Source organism: Miscanthus floridulus, chromosome 17 (genome assembly GCF_019320115.1).
Source record: "Miscanthus floridulus cultivar M001 chromosome 17, ASM1932011v1, whole genome shotgun sequence".
NCBI classification, from domain to species: Eukaryota; Viridiplantae; Streptophyta; class Magnoliopsida; order Poales; family Poaceae; genus Miscanthus; species Miscanthus floridulus.
This window is the reverse complement of record NC_089596.1, coordinates 48,904,386-48,924,567: the sequence shown is the minus strand read 5'-3', so window position 1 is coordinate 48,924,567 and position 20,182 is coordinate 48,904,386. Positions and strand designations below refer to the sequence as shown.

The following is a 20,182-nucleotide window of genomic DNA, read 5'->3' as shown; positions in this document are numbered from 1 at the left end:
GAAAAGCATAAGTAATAATGATCAACTCTTAACCTGTACTAGCAGTGACTTTTTAGCCATTAACCTGTCATCTATATTAGCACCTGTACTAAGCAATCATTTTATTAGGGTGCAAACATTAATAACCATATCAGGTATTCATTTTGGCAACCTTATCATCATCCATTTAACCATATCGTTAAATTAATTGAATCTACGTTGCCGCTGCTCAGTCAAGTTCTCACTATCCGGGAGAGACGGCGATTCGAATCGATTCCTATCCAGCTGGAGGGGTATTCCTAAACACAAACCCTGCTTCCCCCGTCAGGGTCGCAAACAAGTCACCTTTGGTACGATTCAGGAGTCGCGAGTCCGAACAGATCGACATTTTCAGAGAACCACTCTGCCAAGGTTGTTCGGGACTCTAACCCGCCTTGGACTTATGCCAATGGCTCTCCGCACATCCTTACTACCTCCAGAATGTCGCCACTGCTCGCGTCCCCGGCCTGAGTCGAGCTACTAGGCTTCGCGGTCGGAACGACTTATCCGGCCAGCTAAGTGTTAGGCTGCGTTCAACATGACATGAGGACGTACAGCGTATCGGTCCTTAAACGACTCAGACGGAGTCACTATGTTCAAACCTACACAAGACCCCGCCCGGTCTTAATTCATTATTCACATGGTTCTTTTCCACGATAGCAAATATAGCCAACCGTGATCCACCTCATCCTAAATCTCGCAGGTGACAGGAAATCACCTGACTTCTACCGCACTAAGCATGGCTAAGCATTTAACCCGTCCTGAACTTAAATAGGATTCCAGTGCGATATCTGGACAAGGAAGGATATATAATGCAGCAATTGGTTCCAACCAATTCCTATACTTAATGCATCATCAACAATAAAAGATACTCAATGTATTTGTGAAAACATAGGAGGCTTAATATGCTCCGGGGCTTGCCTTTCAGGAATGAGGAAGGCTGGTGGTCAGGGCACTCGGGCAATTCCTCCGCGGCGACTGCTTCGTCGGTTTCCTGCACCTCGGGTTCCTCCTCCTGGTTGGCTCCCTCGAACTCCAGCAACGTCACTCCCTCCGGTACACCTATTGCATGAATGCGCAAGATAAATATCATGGATGCACATGAACGAATGTCAGGGATGCTCGGGGAATGCACATGTTCGCTGTAGTTTGCATATTCCAACTTAAGCCCTATTCAAATCACTTTCACTTACCACGTTTATACAACCTAAGGTATAATTGCTCATCTTCCGTTAATGACCTAGCACCTGCACCTAAGCATATTCTCAAGTTAGGCTAACCCCTAAACAATCAATGAGAACATTGCACAAGCATACACTCAAGCATTTGTATTACCAAATGGAGACTATGTATCGGTACAGTAAACTAGCCATAACTAGAGATTTATAAATCCAAATGATATGCAACAAGACAATCTGGAAAGCTTATAAAATTGTCTACAAAACATTTTCAGACCTCAAAGCATGATTCAAACCTTTACCAGGTTGAATTCATCAATCAACAGAAGTCTATCCTCACAAGGCAGAGAGTAAGCAAAAACTGGAACCTAACTTTAAACAGCTGTAGTTTCTAAACTACTGGGCCAATTGCCCTCAAATTTTGACAGGAGCTAGCTACCTATTTTATCTACAACTCTTGTATTCTACTCATTCACAGAAAACCAAATTATCATGGGGAGCTTTCTAAAGTCCCCAGATCTGTCCAGAGGGACATGATGCAACAATTAATTACTAACTTATGATATAAACACTTAATTAGACAAAACCAACTTTACTATCTCATCACACATATCATAAGAACACCAGCAAGTAAAGTGTTCATCACCAAAACATTTCTTTTACTACCTTTCTTAATTTATTTAATTAATTAGTGGAAATAGTAAACATATATGAAAACTACCCCATTAATTCTACAAAAATTACAGTAGACACTACATGCTCTAAGTAGACTACCATAAAAATTTCACACCATTTGAGCAAGTATAAAAGCCTACACAAAAATGATAAGGCATAATGGCTTAAAATGGCATAATTAGGAAACCTTAGTGAAAAGTGTCAAGCAACAGATTTCATATTTTTCCTAGCATCCTTAGGGTACTAGGATACTACCTACCAATTTTCATGGCCATTGGATTCATAAATTAATTACTAAAATTTACACAAGAATCCCCTGATGATAAAAGGAAAATCTATAACTCAAAAACTACACATGCAATGACTCTCAATTTTTAACCAGAGCTTCTACTATATAAGACTAGCTCACCCACAAAATTTCATAATTTTTGGATCACAGAAACTCAAGATATGATTTAAACAAGTTTGCATGCACTCAAAAACACTTTTCAAGTTCCTATTTAATTCACCCAAAATTTCTACATAACATGCTCAAGATATATTTTTATTAAATACTAGACCTAACTGTGAGTCTAACAAAATTGGAATCACTCAATTTGGATCTACCAATTAGGAGTTACAAAAATCACAAATCAGCATTCAAAACTGAAAATTTGAACTATCTTTAAGAACAACAGCCACTGACGTGTGGGACCCGGCTGTCAGCCGACCCCACTGGTCAGCGGCAGCAAAGCAGAGGAGGCGGCTGCGATGCGCGGACGACGGCGTAGCTCGCCGGCGGCGAGGTCTCCGGCCAAATCAAGGACACCGGCGTGATCTCCGTGCTGAGGGGGTTCGATTGGTGCTACTAGCTATCGCTATGACCTAGCGTAAGGAGCTTGCCGCCGGTGATGGCGGCACGGCGAGGCTCCGGTGCGAGCTGCCGGCGACGGCAAACCTCCATTGCTCCTCCCGAGCTCGGTACGAGCTTCACGAGACCACAACGGAGCTACCCAAGAAGAAAAGGAGGACGAGGGGGGTTCCGGTGGTGGTCGACCGCATGAGCGCAAGCTCCGGCGAGGTACGGCCATGGCGACGGCGGCGGAAAAACGGCCAAAGGCCCTCACCTACGGCACGGATGGCACGGCTAAGTGGTGGAGGACGTAGAGGCGAACACGGCGAAGATGGAGGAGGGACGCGGTGCGCTCCGGCCGGCAATGGCAATGGCGGCACTGCGGCGGCCGCTGCGCTACTTGCTGCGGGTGAGCGCGGAGGCGAGGCAGAGGGTAGGAGACCGAATGAGAGCGTGGGGAGTGAGCGGCGGGTGCGGGGCGTGATGAGGCGCACAGCAGCCCGACGTGGCCTGGCTCGGCAGGACGTCGGCGACGTGTGGCCTCCACGCGGCCGTCGAAGCCTGAACCGGTCGGCCACTGTAGGTGACTGAAATTTCGTTTCAGTTTCGACAGTCCCGACTGACAGGCGAACTTCAACGATGTTGATCTCCCAAACCATGACGAGTTAGAAGAAACAATGAACATGAAAGTTGTAAAGCTATAGTAGGGCTACAACTTTGATTTAGAAATCAACAGCCAACTCTCCATGGATCACGAGTTATATCAAGCCAAAGTTGAGGTCATGAAACTGAAACTACACTTAGGACTTAGAAATAATTTCAAGTGTTGAATCCACCTTCAAAGCTGACTTGTGGGACCTTTTTGGGCATGTTGTGCACATTTTCACGAGTTGGTCACCAAATAACTTTTGTTCCACATATAATCCTCTACAACTTTGCTTTAGGTTGCTCAGACATGCAAACATCCTAAGCTACACTTTTAAAACAGTCAAACACAGGAGCTCTAGGGGTCCAAATTGGTCAACCAAGACTTGGAAACCTAATTAGGCAAAATGATCAACATGAACATTGTTCCTAATGACATTCTAAGTGTAACTAAGTTACTTACAAGCATTTCTAGCCACACCATGCATTGGTCACACAAGAATCAATCAAGGTATACACTGAAACAATGAAAAACACAAGAAATGTCGCAAATGTTTCATAGTCATGTTTCGCATGTTTCCTGATCTTGTTGCATAGTATTAACTAGTCTTGTTTCACTAAGTGAGTGGCACATGTTGCACTTAAGTGTTGGACACTTTACATTTCATAAAGAACAACACACATGAAATATACAACACGTTGCTATGTTTCGAAATAATGTTTCATGTGCTATAAGTTCACGAAAGGATGCATGATGCTCATGTTCATGAAATGCAGTGCAAATGTGGAAGCCAAACACCTGGGGTGTTACAGTGTAGGCATCCCAAACTCTCCAAGGAACGTGTGACAGTGGCGTACTTCTTCTTCATGGTAGCCGAAACGGTGTTTGTCGATATGTTGTCGTGCATCTCAGAGATTGTTGAGGTGCACTCGGACGTCTTGGTTGACCTCTTGGTCGGGTTGGCAGTGATGTTCAGTGCGGTTGCCCCTAGCTCCACCCTAGAGGGGTTGCCTGTCATCGCGGTGCTAGTCGGTGAAGCGACTTGGGTGGCAATCGGATCTTGTGGCGACTGATCGGTGAATCGAGGTTATGGAGTAAGGTCTCTGATCCTGGCGGATCTCATTGACCTGGCAATGCGCCACTTTAAGCATTGCGATGACCTTGGCGACCTTCGGTGTCTACAGGAGCTAGGTGAGCTCATTGGCAGCCACAGCCAGGTTGGCGCTTGGGGTCTTGTAGACGTCATGGCTGTCAACACGGACAAACTCGTCATTGAGGTTGCGTTGGAGTGGTCTTCCTTGCGAGTCACGCTGCTTGCTCGGCCCTCACAAGGACAATCTCGTTTGCTCGACGCTGTGCGCAGTTGATGTTCTAGTTCTCACGAGCGGCGCATTCCTTCCTCAGTTTCGCCATTCCGAGGGGGGCTATCGACGCTTACGTTGAAGATTGCGCTGCCACAGAACGGAGGGGGGAGAAGTAGTTCGGTGGTCATTTCGGCGATGGTCTCCGTAGAGCCCTAAGACTCGAAGTTCGGATTCTCCTTCAGGGATGGTCTAGAGGGACTGCTCTAGAGCGTCGGTCGACGTAGAGCATGTTGATGGCTGGTGGAGGCTGGTCGGTGATTTGGTCAGCGAGAGGATGGACATCTCCAACCTGGTCGGCAAATCTACCCCGTAGGGCATCTTGGTAAGCGGCGGCGGTGTTGGTGAACCCAAAGGGTAGGGCCATAACCCCTGGAGTTTCCTGAGTAGCCCCCAATAGATCTGGATTGGAGGGTGGTTGGTGCTGAACTAGAGTGTCTAGAGCCGATTCGATGATGGAGAGGCAATCGGTAAGCTTTAGAATAACCTAATCAATGGATGCGATCAGATCAGTCATTGTTGATCTGCCTCCTCTAGTAGCGAGGAAGTGGGCGGTGAGTCGTCGATGAAGGTGACCTCAGAGGTGGTTCTGAGATCAAATTTGTAGTCACAGGTGCGAGGGTGATCGGCACAGAATTGATCTACACCTGGCTCGAGGAGCTCTCCGACTCCATCAGCATTGATGATCCATGAGATGGATCCGACCGTGAAGATCTGGTCGGGCTACGGGAGGGACAAAGAGCCTATAGAAAAAGCCATCTTGTTCGACAAGGAAACAGCACGCAATCCCCTACCTAGGCGCGCTAATTGTCGATAGAATATCGTCGGTAGTCCTCCGAGGGGTATCCCACGAAGGTAGATTGATCGGCAGAGAAGCATGTGATCAAGAACAAGAAGGAAACTAGAGACACATGAGTTAGATAGGTTTAGGCCGTCAGTATGACGTAATACCCTACTCCTATGGTCCTATTGGTTTGTATTAGCTATCGTATGATATTGTGTGTATTTGGAGGGTTCCTTGCTCGCCTTATATAGTTCAAGGGGTAGGGTTACAAGTCAGGTTAGATCTGAGAGATAACCAGAAAGTAATAATAGATTATAGGAATCTTGGGATCATACGTATCCTAACAGATCTCGCAGTATCTTCAGGATATCTTCCTGGTGTCTTGCAGGAGGCGCCGAGCAGAGTCGTGCCCTGCAAGGCTTCATCTTGTGGGCTGGGCCGCCCCTGGGGGCACAGCCCATGTGGTCTACCGTGGGTATCTAGGGTCGTACCCCCTACACTCTAGTAAAGGAATCAGGCCGAGCTCGAGCATGCCCGCTGCCTCTACTCGGGACTTGGGGGCTCGCGCGAGACCTAGGCCCCCGATCGACGGAGGCCTAGACCTGATACTTGGCTTCCTTCCGGCCTTCGGAGCCAGCCAAGGCCTAGGCACGAAAAGGTGCACCCTAAGCCACCAAATCTCGAGGGCTCCCTAGCGCTGCCCCACGGGCACGGCTCTATCAACCGCTCCTTCAATAGGGTCACGCACAGGGCGTGACACAAGAAGACAAACTCCTCCTCTGGCCTTAGGGGCTTAGGGGTTTTTGGGCCTATGTGTCAGCCCCTCAAGCCAACCACCTTCACCACCAAGAAGCCTCTAGAAGGTGCACCTGGTGGAGGCCAGTCCAAGTCGACATAGCCTGACACTCAACATGTCAAAATAGAGTAGCCGGACAATGCCTAGAGCTTCTTCGGCTCCACAACATCACCACAGGTCCACATGGCACCGCTGTAAGACCCTCCTAGACTTTGGGATATGTAGACCATATGCTCATCTCCCCCAAACCACCATGTACCCGACCTACCTTGATATATAAGGGGAAGGTCAGATCCTAAGAGGTGGGAGGATAATTCCACATAGATCATTCGAGTCCTCAACAGTTCAGCTCATGCTCTGCACCGAGAGCAGAGCAACCTAGAGAGGGCACCGAGAGCTCCTCCACTGCTCTCGTTGTCTTACTCCTCTTCGAATAAGGGGGAAGACTCCACTGATGGTGAGGCTTCCCTAGGATCAGCACTGAGCGATCCCCTACTGAATCTCTCTCTTTCTCCCTTACACTCTATTGTAACCCCCAGATTTTGGGTGCTCTTGAGTATAAGGATCATCAGCTGCTAGACATAGGGCCCTAATAGCCTAAACTAGGATAAACCATTGTGTCCCCTATGTGATTCTTGTATTCTTGAGTCCACCTGAGCCACCGAAGACACACACTCTGACACTACCACGAACAACAATGCTTGCCACGGTTTGTACCCCATGACAAAGATAATCACAAACACATCCAACTCCTCAAAGAATATGGAGTTCATGAGATACATGAAGTATGTCAGGGCATTAGTTAGCCTAAAAGACAAAACTGTGTATTCATAAGATCCATACCACGTAAAAAATGCAGTTTGATAGTAATCATCACTTAACGGAAGATTGGGCAGCTCGTCCCCATCAGAGAGGATCATGCTCACCTCGCTCGCTTAGGAAAAGGCATGATGTTAGAGTCATCGTCATCATCGTTAGAGTCATCATCATCGTCGTTGTCATCCTCCTCCTCCTTGTCCTCCTCCTCCTCCTAGGAGCTCCACAAAGGACTCTGATCAGGAGACCTCTAGTAAGAGGTGGAGTGTTGCAACCGAGACTCATCCTTGGTGGACAAGTCATTGCTGGGAAGCTTGAAGGGGCTGCCTGACATTACTATAAATGTAGGAGAAGGGGATGAATAAGGAAGAGAGCTAGTTTTAGGGCACCAGGCTTGAAGAATATATAGAATAGTGGGTGCGGCTCTTTGGCTACACCCGATGGAAGTAATGGTGATAGGATAGTGTTGAAAGTTGGGATATTCAACACTCACACTGAATTTACATCTAGGTAGACCAAACTGATCGTTTAGGGCTAGTGGCCATAACACGTATCCCAGTCAGGCTTGGCATTCCATATGATGGAGAAATGGAACCCCAATAGCACCACCGCATCTATCATTCAATAGTCAGGGCTAGAAGTTTCATCAACCAGTTCGATTCCTTTCAAGGCCCCCACTATTCGATTCGGACAACGGTGGAACTACATATCCATCACTTATGTAATATACAGTGGTGATAATGGTGATGGTGATCGCTCGATCTATCATAGTTCCATTCCACATAGTTAGGTAGTTGATTTTAATCTTGTACTACTCAAGCACTTCCCTCACTACACTAGCACCTATTGTTGGCTTCCTCTTCAGTAGTGGTATAGCTCTCTCTGCTACCCAATTAGTAGAAGCCATTCTCCCAAGAACCCTGCTTCAAGATGCATAGGTATGGACATAGCTATTCTCTTGAATCTGCATAGAAAACATAGTATTAAATATGTTGTAAGGCTAAAAATACATAGGACATAAATACATGGCTAAAACAGTAACATTTAGTTCAAAAAAGTACCGTGACACTATTATCATGTTGAGTCCTAGCTCTAATAATCCATGGGCATCCTGCTGAGCTGCAGAATCCCTTGAACCTAGTTGTGTTAGACTTCTCAATGCCAAGCTCAAATTCATTCACTATGGCATGTTGTCTAACTGCAAACCTAAAGTTATACATACATGGATAGTGTGTGTTGTTGACGGTCATTGACATCAATTATAAACCATCAACATAACCTACATTTATACTTAATTCCATCACCAAATATAGGTATAGGGGTTTAAACTAACAAATTCCATGGGTTTTGGTGAATCTATGTTTTCAGCAGGATTTATCCAAAAAATCATCAAGGTGGACCTTGTCAAAGGAAATCATGTAATTCCACATCATAAGCAATATGGGAAGATTCTAGAAGACTCCAGGAGGCTCTCCACCGAAGCAGACCCTGAGGGGCTACCATGTGGGGCCAATCAGCCCCACTTGTAGGCCAGCCGGCCCATGGGTCCCACCAGTCAGCCTCTGCTTCGAAAGTCAGTTCTCCACTGCCTCCTAGATTGCATTTACACCGTTCTTTTAAGTTAGTTTGATCCAAGGGTCCAGAATTGATGCTCCGGCCTATATATATCAGCCCCTACCCCCCTCCATCAGTAGATCCCTAAAAACCTAATTCATATCATGAGGATCAGAGCTAGCTATCAAGAGAAGATTAGTCCTCCATAGGATCTAGTCTTACAAATAGAAATAGTTAGATGGAGAGTGAGGGAAGAGTTTGGAGGAGATGCCGGCCTAGTCGGTGCTCTCTTTATGGTTGTACCTTGGTGCATCCAAGTTCTATCTGAGCTTGCCTCTGAGATTTCTCTGGTAATCAAATTTTGATTCGAGTAAGCATCTTATTTATATTGTTCATCAGGATCATGACTCTTTTGAGTGATTTATTCCTATTCCAGAGGGAGTAGAGTATTAATCATAAGTGTAAACATGGTGCTTAGACTTGGGTTAATCGTGGATGCACCCTTCATTCTAGATCGGTCGTAGATCAGCCTGTGTGACTTAGTTCTATATAGCATGTACTATATAGCTTCGTTGATCCTTTGTAGTCCACCTCCCGTCTATAGGCGTAGGTAGGACTCAGTTACGAAGGAAAGCATCCTCTGCTAGTGTCTTTCCTTAAGTAATGTCCCTAGTTGAATAGTAGAAGACATAAGCTTACCCAAGTCAAAACTCGAGAACCTTAGTATCCTCTCTACGCTCCTATTTATCCTAACCTTATTGCTACCCCTAGTTAAGTTAGACCAGTAGTTAGTCTCACAAGTTTCCCTATGGATATGATTCTTGGAATACCTCCAGGTGAAAGCTACAGCGGTATCCGTGCGCTAGTGGATTTATCTGTGTGCATTAATAAATACCAACAAGCTTTCTGGTGTCGTTGCCGAGGAAACAGTTGTTGAAATAACTACAAGCCTAGCTTAACCTTTTATCTTTTATTCTTTCTTTTGCTTTACTTTTTCTTTTAGCATGGATTCGACTCCTATCTTTCAATATGCTAAACCTATGAGCGCAAGCCTTAAGCCACCAGAATCCTCAGATCCTATCATAACACCTAGTTATGAGCTACACCCGTGTTTAAGAAAACTGATTTGGGATAAATCCTTCTTGGAGAGAAGGCAATGAAAACCCATACTCACACCTACAAGAGTTTAAACAGACAATGCATGCTTGCATATTGCTAGCATGTTTGATAAGACCTTAAGATGGAAGTTGTTTCTGTTCTCTTTGACGGGAAGAGCTAAAACATGGTATAGTCAAACCGTAGGAAGTATGCAAGGAGATTGGGAAATGCTACTGCTCTAAATTTTGTTTACATTTCTTTCCCATCTCTAAAGTGGTTAGCCTTCAAAAAGAGGTTCTAAGTTTTAGATAACTAGAAGAAGAATCTCTTACCACATCATGGGATCGTTTTAACAAACTCATCATTACTAGCCCGAAAACTTGCCATTCAAGACCCTGTACTTCTTCAATATTTTTACATGGGTCTTAGCAAGGACTCCATGGAATCCCTTGATGCAGCCTCTAGATGAGCTTTCCTTCATCTATTTGCTAGTGAAGCAAGGTCTATGCTTGCTAGAATTTGTGGAAAGACTCCCTGCACTAGCATTCATAATGAACTCCCTAAGGAAGAGAAGAAATCATCTCCTAATCAAGAAGAGGAAGTTTTAATAGCCAAATCACAACCACTTCAATCCCAAGATTGAGCTATTAATTCTAAATCATCAATACCCCAAAATCCTCCAAGGGAGAAGAAATTCTACCTTTGGAAAGCCCTAATGAAATTAAGCATGATCTTTTGTAGCACCCGGTTTTAAGAACAAAACCAGATACGCACCATATATGAGCCTAGGAAGTCAAATCTCACATATAGCTACAAATAAGGGTAATATCAAAAGACAATGCTTAAATACATAGCGTATTAGTATAAAGATTATAACCTCAGAGTATAGACAGTGGAAAGACAACTCTGATCTTCAGGCGAAGACTCCAAATCCACAGGGACAACTGACTGGTTGATCACAAGCCTAATTCCTCCAAACTCTAGCAATCTGGTACCCATTTGGGATTTTTCCAAAGATTTAAGAAGTAAAGCAAGCGTAAGTACATGTCGTACTCAACAAATATAACATAGGGTTCATGAGACTTAAAAGGCTGACACTAGTTTAACTGCAATTAGCTTTTAATGGTCACAATTTTAGCAATTGAGTAGCAACAAGTTTATCACCAGCCCATAAACACATGATCAGGTAAACATGAAAAATGAATAGCATAAACAGTAATCATTAATGAGCATCTTCATCATTAGTATCATCTGTGTTCATCATCATTAACTATTAGTGCTCATCTATTCCGTAAGGGTTCTAAGGCTACTCATGACCGTGAGCACGGCTGATATACCAGTTTTACACTCTACAGAGGTTGTACACTTTCACTATGAGTTGTGATTTACCCTTTAGCCCGAGGTAGCTAGTCTCTTGACCCACTTCTAAGGAAGGTCGGCAGGGTTCACTATGAAGCCTTTCAAAGGTTCATCTAACAAGTTAGGGCCATTAGATTCCCTCAGCAAACAAATGTAGGAACCCCCCTTCCCGATGGCATAATGACACGCAACCTATACATAAGGGGACAGAGGCTATCCTATACCCGATTCGGCAAGCCATTCTTATGCCAATAAAGGTAACCTCTAACAAGCTAGAAAAGGTCATCATACTAAGCTAAAGCCAGAGCCATGTAGCCCTCACAGCTATACTGTAAGTTCCAAATGATCACTTACAGATAAGTCCTTAGGGAGAGGAATCTAGAGCACCATAAAAACAGCCCAATGCTCTAGCCCCCTTGTTCCATGTTGCTAAAAAGCATCTTTTATTGTTTATTGCATATACCATTAGTCAAGTTACAAGATCATGGTTGTAGTTGAGCACTAGCATCATACTACCCAATGCAATACCCCATAGGTATCAAGGCACAAGGTGCAAAGTACTAGGACATCCTTAGTGGTAGTCAAGATAGACACATACAATATGAATTAAATGATTAAAGGTGTATAGGTAACAAGAAAGATCCCATGCTAAACTTGCCTTAAACACCGATCCTTTGGTAAGCCTTAATCTTCAATGTTCTTCTTCTTGATCACTACGTATATCTCACCAACTGGACGAAATCATAAAGCACCACACCTAGCATCCATACAATCATACACAAAGCAAACAATAGCTCTCAATTAGAACATTACACCAAACATAAAATTAATATGAAAAGTTTGTAAAACGAATCTACGTCTCGCTACGAGCACATAGACGCGAAAAGCACTCTAATCGGAGCTACGGTGAAAAAGATACATCTACCGAAAGATTTGCTCATAGGAGAAAATATAAATCTATTAGCTTCATGTGTTTTCATTATATAAAAACATATATAAGATATTTTATAGATAATATAATTTAAGTCAAATTTAGGTTTAAAATGTAATACTAAAGTAAAACAAATCATATTTTATTTATAAAACCCAGTTGTATAATTATTATTCAAATTAGAATTTAAACCATGAAATTCTAGAAATAGTGATAGGGTAACCACTATTACAAACACGTAGACCTCATCGCTATGAATCTAACGCAACTTGAACGGCCTAAAATGGAGTTAAAACGCAGAAGATATGAAATAAACAAGATTTCCTTTATCAGAATAATAGATTAAATCTAACCTCGAATTTTAAAAGTTGAAAACATATTTAACAGTAATATGAACATGTAGATTATGAAATTATGAACCTAACGCAAGTTGAACGGATCAAATCGGAGTTAAAACGGAGATTTTATGGCTAAAACAAAATCAGTGGCAAATATGTAATTAACTAAAAACATATTTTTGAAGTCAACCGATTAAAATACACTTTTAAAAGAAGAAAACGTATTCTATCTAATACGTAATGGACTGTGGGTTAAGTCTCAGATAATTATAAGGGTGTTTTTGAAAAACTCACAGCAAAGGGGTATGAGGAGATCTGGACTGTTAGATTAGAGAGGAACGACTCAGATTGGATCGCAGGGGAAGAGAGAGAGAGCTAGCCACCGGCAGTTGACAGGGACGACAGCGGTGCCATGGCTGGCAAAACAAGCTCGGCGGCAAAGCAAGGAAATGGCCTTATGGTGCATGATTTTCAATGGGAAAAGCACAGGTGGAAGAGGAGGTTGAGGCGAGCTCACCTAGGGTCACCTCGGCGACGAAGATGGCTCGGAGACGGCGTGCGGCTTGACGGTCGATGGCGGACGGCGGCGCGGTTGTGGGCACTCGGCTGCATCGTTGGTGCGGGATAGGGAGGCGGCGGCTCGGGCTCAATATTTATGGCACTGGCGTGGCTTGGGAAGCACGCAACCGAGCGAGGTGGGGCGGCGTCAAACTCCTCGGTGGCGGTGAAGTCCTGGGCGTAGACGAGCTGAGGTAAGAGGCGAAGCTAACGGGCGGGCCCGGGTGGTCGGTGAGACAAGGCAGGGGAACCGAAGCTGTTAGTGAACCAAGGAGAGAAGGCCGCGCGGGCGCAGCTACCACTGAACGGGCCTCGAGTGAACTGGGCCTGTGGCCGAATGGAGAGAAGAGAGGAAGAGAGGGAATGCGTGGCGTGGGCAGCTGGGCCACGGGCGCGGAGAAACGGGAGGGGGTGGCTGGGCTGGCGTGGAGAGAGGGATGGGGAAGAGCTAGGCCTGTGTGCCAACCCTGGCCCACTGCGTGTGAGAGGAAGAGGGCCTGTGGGAGAGAGGGGGAAGAGTGGGCCATGGGAGAGAAGCAGGCCGGCTGGGCCAGAAACCAAGAAGGAGGCAGAAGTACAAGAAATTCCTTTTTCATTTTCAAACCGACTTCACATATGAATCAAATCAAATTGGAATAGGGTTTAAAATACATTTTCTAGTTCAATTAAAAATGAACAATTTTGGGTAAGTTCCCAAAAATAAATTTTACAACTTTTGAAATGCTTTAATTTCCTAATTTTCTTTTCTTTTACTTCAAAGCCAACTTCAAAAACATTTTAGCATATTTTCAATTTGAATTAAATCCACACAATTCAAATGAACAATTGCACCGGCATGTATGCACATCCATGTTGCTACTCCCTATAATGAATTTTAAATTAATAAAAAAATATTTTCCTATGTTTTCATGAGCACAAAATTCACAAATAAATCATCTTAATCCTAGTTTCATAAGAGGCAAATTTTAGGGTGTTACATCTTTTTTATGCTAATTTTGGGAAAAGCTTAAACTTTTAGCTCCACAAGAGACCTTCGAGTGAATATAATCCAAATCCTCTCAAGAAGAGATCTCTTAGGAAGCGTCCTTATTCCCATGTGGGACAATGAGAAGAATTCAAGGATGGCATGTCAAGCGATGCTATAGAAGGAGAGCTGAGTCATTTAGCCAATTCTATCTTATCCCCTTCTATGCCCACATTAGATGTCTTATCTGAACCCATCTCTCAACCTATCCTTGACCCTAATGATCCCTCTTATGCTCTTTCTCCTAAGTCTCATGATTACCTTAGAAATCCATTAAGACAACCAAAGTATAGGAGTCATGAAGACCACAAGGATGACCAAGAAGAGTAACAACAGTGGCTGGAGGATATTAAGAACTTATGTGTCATTGCCATTGAATGGATGGACGAGACCTTGGACAAGATCAACCCAAGAGTCACCAATCTGAGGGAAATCTTGAACAATAAAATGACCTAATGAATGTCATAGGCATGGAATGATGGAGAAAATGTTTCCGCCTATAGACATTCATGAAGAATTAACCCTAGAGCCTAAAAAGAAAGATTATATCAATGAGCATGGAAGCTACATTATGAAGACCTCATTGAATCCATGCTCACATAAGAAATCTCCTGAATCAATTGGTCTCTCCAACTTTGCCACACATGAGATCTTCAACCCCCACATACTTCATTGTTCATAAAGACATTGAAAGGGTGGTTCTAGATGCATATGTTTATCATAACTATTGCAAATCTCGTTGGCATGAATCTTGAGATAGGTACATGAAGGTTGGTGTTGGAGGGGAAACCACTTCACCAATTAAAGCACAATTCGAAGGTTTCCTAAGGACGAGCTTCTGTCCTAAAACAAGCACTTTTGGGAGATAACATGAGCTTTCACCTTTTGCTATAATACCCTTGTGAAGTGAGCATAGAAACATAATTATTAAAATATTCCTTCAGGTATTTTTGTCACTAACCATTTTAGGTTTGAAGCAAAAAGAACAAAGGATGATAGCACCAGGTATGTCCAACTAATCATCATGCAACATTGAATCACATCCATCCAAACTTGATTCTACCTTGCAAGATTCAAGCATGGGGATGGATTTCTCTGAAAAATCTCATGGCATGTTGCTAATTCATCTTGGTTGTCTCTACCTTTAAGCCATGCTCAATTTGCTAAATAACAATCATACTCTTTCATCTCTATTTAAATAAATCTCTATAATGCTTTCATGCTACCTTTGTTTACTATAGTATCCTTAAGGTTTGAAGTATGTTCATCTACATCTTTTAAATTAAGCATGGTGCTTAGTTTTAGAGTGCTGATCTTACTTCCAAAGATTTTAGTGCCTTCCTAAATCAAATTAGACAAGGTGTCTAGGTTGATTTTTGAACCAAGAATATGCTATAGTAGATACTGGTCATTTTGTTGGACTAACCCCATGAAACTCTTAATTCAATATTGGTAAGTCACGAGATGAATTCAAATCAGAGATGAAGCAAGGCACATGATGAACTCCAATAACATTGCGCAAAGAAGACACAGCTCATTCAATATGGATGGAAGAACTCTATGGAACAAAGAGGAAGAAGACAAGTGTCATAAAACATGATCTGCAATCAAAGCACTCACTCATAGGAAGTGGATGAGCAAATCAGTAGACCCACAAGCCCTCAGCAACAGGAGATCATTTGTGGAAACAAATCAAGGCTAGAGGCATAAAATAATGAAAGAGTGAGGCAGAAGGTCCAACAAAATGTCAAGGATCAAAGAGAAAAAAAAGATGGCATGACAAAAGGATGAGAAAGAAAGGGTGCAATCTAGGAAACAAGAAGCTCATGAACAGCTCAAACTACAAGGCTAGCCGAACAAGGAAAACTTCAAGCAAAAGAGAAGGACCATCACAAGTCATCTACCATTCGTCATATGGTGTAATCATGCTCCAATGACAAAGGTAACACCCAAAGGTAAATGGTCATTATTTAAAGACTTTTCCCTGATTCTAGTAGGCACATAAATAAGAAACAAACATGTTTGGGTTACAACTCCATTACTTGATCCAACCCGACTAACTAACATGTTCTTTAAGCTTGTTCCTAGCACCATGTCCTTGATCCCATAGCCTTAACCAAATAAGCTAAAAAGTTGCACACCTTATCTTTAGAAGATGATAGTAATAATCATGTAAAGATTAATACCTTATGAACAATCCTTCCATAGGTTAAACAACTCAATCTTTTCTGCCAAATGAACTTAAATGCAAAATTCATGCTCAATCTTCTGATCTTATCACCTATGATATAATTGAACATAGCACATAACATCAACTTCATCTTGTTCAATGCGCCTAAGGGTTAGAGAAGAATAAATAAAGTTTTGGTTCTATTGGTGTTTTCCCACCAATAGAGTATATGCACTTGATCTCTACCTTATCTTTATGAGCAGGACATACTTCATGCAAAGTATGGGAGAGTCAGCTGATTCTCTAAATTTCTATAAGTGAAGGTCCTGAACCTATCAAACCAAAATCAAAACTCACAACCAAGATAGGTTTGGCAGAAGAAGGTGACATGACCATTAGATGCATCATCACAAGAATCCTTTCAGAGTAAACTGAGGTATTTGGTCAATGAACTTTACAAGGAGTAGTCCGGTTCAAAGGACTTATAACACCTGAACCCTCACCGAAAGAGCTAGCTTGGGGGAGAAGCACTCCCGTGTATCCATGTAAGTATTCTTTCTCCTTTTATTTTAGATTTTAGTTTCTTTTCAATTAGTTAAAAAATGATGAATGAAACAAAATAAAAAGTTATCTTTATAATAAATATATATAGCTATAGTAATAATGTGTGATCTAGTAAAATTGAAAACAAAATGGGTAAGTTTGAAAGTCATATCAGTTTATTCTAATCTGGAGGAGAATTCTTGATTGAATGCATGTATGCTTCTGAGGCATGAAAGCATTGTAGCAACTCCTGATCCATTGTTGAGTTTAGCTTTGATCAGGGACTAGCAAAGGTTAAGCTTGGGGGAGCCTGTTGATGGTCATTAACATCAATTATAAACCATCAACATAACCTGCATTTAAACTTAATTCCATCACCAAATATAGGTATAGGGGTTTAAACTAATAAATTCCACGAGTTTTGGTGAATCTGAGTTTTCAGCAGGGTTTATCTAGAAAACCAGTCAAGGTGGACCTATTTGTCAAAGGAAATCACATAATTCTATAGCATAACCAATGTGGGAAGGTTCTAGAAGACTCCAGGAGGCTCTCCACCGAAGCAAACCCTAAGGGGCTACCATGTGGGGCCAGCCGACCCCACTTGTAGGCCGACCGGCCTATGGGTCCCACCAGTTAGCCTCTGCTTTGAAAGTCGGTTCTCCACCGCCTCCTAGATTGCATCTACGCCATTCTTTCAAGTCGGTTTGATCCAAGGGTCCAGAATTGACTGCTCCGACCAATATATATCAGCCTCTACCCCCCTCCCTCAGCAAATCCTTGAAACCCTAATTCGGATCATGAGGATCAGAGCCAGCTATCAAGAGAAGATTAGTCCTCCATAAGATCTTGACTTATAAATAGAAATAGTGAGATGGAGAGTGGGGGAAGAGCTTGGAGGAGATGTTGGCCTATCGGTGCTCTCTCTATGGTTGTACCTTGGTAGATCCAAGTTCTATCTGAGCTTGCCTCTGAGATTTCTCTAGTAATCAACTTCTAATTCGAGTAAGCATCTTATTTATATTGTTCATCAGGATCATGACTCTTTTGAGTGCTTTATTCCTATTCTAGAGGGAGTAGAGTATTAATCATAAGTGTAAGCATGGTGCTTAGACTTGGGTTAATCATGGATGCACCCTACATTCCGGATCGGTGGTAGATCATGTGTGTGATATCAGTTCTATATAGCATGTACTATATAGCTTTGTTGATCCTTTGTAGTCCACCTCCCATCTGTAGGCGTAGGTAGGACCCGGTTACGAAGGAAAGCATCTTCTACTGGTGTGTTTCCTTAAGTAGTGTCCCTAGTTGAATAGTAGAAGACATAAGCTTACCCAAGTCAAAACTCGAGAACCTTAGTATCCTCTCTATGCTCCTATTTATCCTAACCTTATTGCTACCCCTAGTTAAGTTAGACCATAGTTAGTCTCACATGTTTCCCTATGGATACGATACTTGGAATACCTCTAGGTGAAAGCTACAACGGTATCCATGCGCTTGCGGATTTATCTGTGTGCGTTAATAAATACCAACATGTGCCAACAGACATATTAGGACAATCCCTATCCCAATCATACATAGGCTTAGTTGGCTTTCTACTATCAACAGGAATAGCAACTTCTCCCATCTCTCTTTGAAAGCTCACTAGTCATAGCAAGAATGGGAATTTCCTCTCTAGCAGCTTCCTTAGCCCTCTCATCAGCTACTTTGAATCCCAGTGCCTCATACACTTGTTCCTCTTCAGCTATTTCATTGGCCTCACCATCCTCATCTACATCTGGTATTATGGTCAATGTAGCCCAGTCTACTAGAATTGCCTCATCAACATCCTATGGTGGAGAGGTATAGGTATCACTAGTGCCTTCTGCATTACGTCTAGCATAAGAAGCATCCACATTGGTCACACTAGACCTAGGAGGAATACCAGTGTTGCTAACCTTAGATGCCACTAAACTATCATTTCTCTCATATCCATCTTTGGCAACAACCTCCACAGCAATGTGTGCCACCCTTTCACCCCAATTGTCCTTCGTCATTAGCTACCATTCATCATCCCTTCTAATTTTCCATTCAGAGCCAGTATCAGTGTCCAAACCCAAATTAACAATGTCTAGCTAGGTCCCTAAATAATCTTTGTAGCCACATCATCATAAACAAAGCTAGACTATACCCAATGCTCCTATCTAGACACAACTCATGCTCTTGCTTAGTCATTTCAACCAGACCATATTCAAGATCAGCGGTATACTTAGCAACCTTAATAACTACTCTAAACGCATTGCTAGGTTGAATCTTGGCATGAATGTAAACATAAAAACATTGCACAGTTAGACATATACCCATCCAAGGCAATCTGTTACCCTGTAGTGACAAGAACATGACTTACCAAGGGAGGTAAACGATAGGATCCATGGTCATAGATCTAGATTGAGTGCACACTACATCACCCAGCTACGAATGAACAGCAAACAAATGAGTTCAGGCCAAGAACGCTGAATCACCCTAATCCCTGTGGAACCCCAACCCTAGTTCACCAATGTTGCATGCATAATAAGGGGCAATGGCCTCACTAAACTTCTTGCATTGGGAGCGCCTGTAGCAGGGAACACCATCGTCACTAGAGTGGACAGTTGCCGTCGAAGTCATTGCGAAGCTAGAGAAGAACCGGGAAGAGGGAGAAGACAGTGTGGAAAGAATGGGAATGAATTGAGCGAGGGGGCTAGGGTGAGAGGATAAAGCGCCCGAGGCAAGAATGTCTTTTCCCATGATCAATCCATGCTAGAAAAGGGTGATCTGGACTGCCACGACGTTAAAAGTGGCAAATGATGCATGAACTATTCATGTGGAAAATGTGTAATTTTTAAACTAAGGTTTGCAACCAGACTAGAGCCATCGGCAGTGATGGCAAAAATTTAATTTTCTCATTTTCTTCCACACGGTGGTCGCGCTAGATGTGAAAAGATTTTCGACGCAACAAGTGCCCGGATGCCTAGCTTTAGGGGCATGTCCGGACGCACCTTGTCCACATAACATTTTGGTCCTGACTAGATACAATACGGATAGAGCGTGGCCCATCCTCCTGCTCGTGCGTGGCTCATCCTCCCGCCATGCCCCATGAGACCACCTATCGATGCAAATAGAACGAGCATGCCCCCACGTGCAGCCCATACACCACTATGGCGCTGTGCCGCGTCGCATCGCCATCCCCCGCTATGCCACCATCCCCTGCATGCCCGTTGCCCTCCTATCGACGAAACTAGTCGATAGTCTATCGAGGGGTATACCCACGGCAGTAGATGATCGGTGGAGGTGTGTGTAATAGGAACTGGATGGTGACACAAGGCGCAAAGACAGCAATTTAGATAGGTTCGGGCCGTCTGATCGACGTAATACCCTATATCCTGTGTCTTTGTTGGATTGTATTAAATATGAGATGAATTCGATGGGGTCCCTGCCCACTTTATATAGTCTAAGGGGCAGGGTTACAAGTCGGTTAGATCTAGA

General features: G+C 43.3%; 1 pseudogene; it reads right to left on the bottom strand.

The window, feature by feature from the left end:
• Nucleotides 1–8,031: 8,031 nt before the first annotated feature.
• LOC136515621 (uncharacterized) lies at nucleotides 8,032–18,714 on the bottom strand (annotated as a pseudogene).
• Nucleotides 18,715–20,182: the final 1,468 nt, after the last annotated feature.